The 1967-nt window shown below is 47.1% G+C and overlaps 1 protein-coding gene across 1 annotated transcript in view; it reads left to right on the top strand.

Annotated features, from left to right (window-relative positions):
- The window catches only part of SHISAL2A (shisa like 2A), a 27723-nt gene that overhangs the window by 6141 nt on the left and 19615 nt on the right, over positions 1-1967 (top strand). The gene's annotated exons all lie outside the window — the stretch shown is intronic.

Here is a 1967-nt window from a genome sequence, read left to right as displayed (position 1 = left end):
TGGCTGGGAAAACTGGAGAAGGAGCGTCAGACAGAGACACAAACCTGGTGCCAACCTACTCTTACCTACTGGGAGAGCATCCCATGGTGCCTGACACATAGTAGGTCCTCAGTAATAGTTACCAACTGCCAGCCACATGCCCGGCCCTGTATGAGGGGAGGATAAAGCTGATTAAACATGGTCTGACTCCGCCCTCACGGGACACATGAGGAATAAGCACCACGGATATTTCCGTGTCATTCATGCTCACCACCACCTCAGAATTGCTGTATTTTGATCATTCCCATTTTTCAGACAAGGAAGCTGAGGCTCAAAAGGTTAAATAACTTCAGCAGCATCGCACAGTGAGTCAAAGTTGGGTCCTAACCCAGGCTGCTCTCGCTCCAAAGCCCTTTGCTCTTTCCCTACCACACTTGGCTGCCTGACCAAGTGGGAAGTGCTAATGGCCCTGAGTAAAGTATCCTGGGCAGGTCAGCCTGCCATGGGGGAACGAGAGGGGAGAGAAGAACAAGAAGGAAAGCATTACCAAGGATAGAACATGTGAGATGTGCCTTCAAGGACAGGTAGAATTCCAGTATGGGGAGAGATCATGTGAAATCAGAAAGACAGTAGTTTCCATATGGGCCAAGAGGCAGTTTTCTAGAGATCAGATATGATATTGCGTCACAATAAGAAAATATATATTTGGTCCTTGCCCCCAGCTCCTGAGTCAGAGCTCCTCAAACCCTGATAGAGAGGGGTGCTAAAAGAATCTTGTATTCTAATATTTGGTCTTTGACCCCTGGTTCCTGACACAGAGCTCCTAAATTCCTTTAATTTCCTGGGTGATCAGAGCATCTTTTGTTCTAATGAGGTGACTCATGGTGGGCTCCCGGAGAGCCTCAGGATGGGGGCTGGTTGCCAGGGAAACAAACCATGTGATTAGCAGGTTGGAACTGACATCCCCGTCTCCCAACCTCCGGGGAGGAGAGAGGGACTGAAGGTTGAATTGATCACCAATGGCCAATGATGTAATCAATCACGCCTATGTAATGAAGCCTTCATAAAGCCCCAGAGACAGAGTTTGGAGAGCTTCTGCATAGCTGACAAGCAGAGGTCCCCAGAGGGTTGTGTGCTTTGAGAGGATATGGAAGCTCCTTGCCCTTCCCCCATACCTTTTTCTTGTATCTTTCTGATCTGGCCATTCATCTGTATTCTTTGTAATATCCTTTGTAATAGTAAACCAGTAAACGTGTTTCCCTGGGTCCTATAAGCTATAATGGCAAATATGTCAAACCCAAGGAAAGGGTCCTGAGCACATAATTTTATAGAGGGTGGGTCAGAAGTATAGGTAACAACCTACTCCTTTCAATTGATATCAAAGTATGTGATAGTCTTGGGGGACTGAGTCCTCAACCTGTGGAATCTGACACTATCTCCAAATAGACACTGTCAGATTTGAGTTAAGTTAGGGGACACCCAGCTGGTATCTGCTAACGAAGTAAGCAGAACCCCACCACTACCACCACACATACATCCAGGGTCAGAAGTGTTTCGTGGAGTGGTGTGTGAGAGAAAGAAAGAAACTGTGATCAAAGCCTGATTTGAGGCAGAGACAGTGAGGTTGGAGGGCGAGGGACCAGCATTGGAGCAGTATTTTATTTTTTTAGTATTATTATTACTTTTTTATTGTTGGGGAGTCATTGAGGGTGCAAAGAACCATGTTACACTGCTTGCCTTAGAGCAGTATTTTAGACATGGGGTTGACACCGTAATGGTCAAAAGGAATGTGGAAGTTGGGTAAGAAATTACCTGAGGCTGGAAGGACAGACTCTTTAACTAAGGCCTACTATGTGTCTTGAGTTTTAAGAAACAGCAGGGTGGGGGTGGAGGACCTTTAAGACCATCTCCATGGCTCGGCGCCTATAGCTCAACCGGCTAAGGCGCCAGCCACGTACACCTAAGGTGGCGGGTTCGAATCCCCAGCC

The sequence above is a fragment of the Otolemur garnettii genome, unplaced genomic scaffold, assembly GCF_000181295.1.
Source record: "Otolemur garnettii isolate 467f Iridium unplaced genomic scaffold, OtoGar3 scaffold00159, whole genome shotgun sequence".
Classification (NCBI taxonomy): domain Eukaryota; kingdom Metazoa; phylum Chordata; class Mammalia; order Primates; family Galagidae; genus Otolemur; species Otolemur garnettii.
Note: the sequence above shows the minus strand (reverse complement) of the source record. Positions and strands in the feature narration are given on the sequence as shown.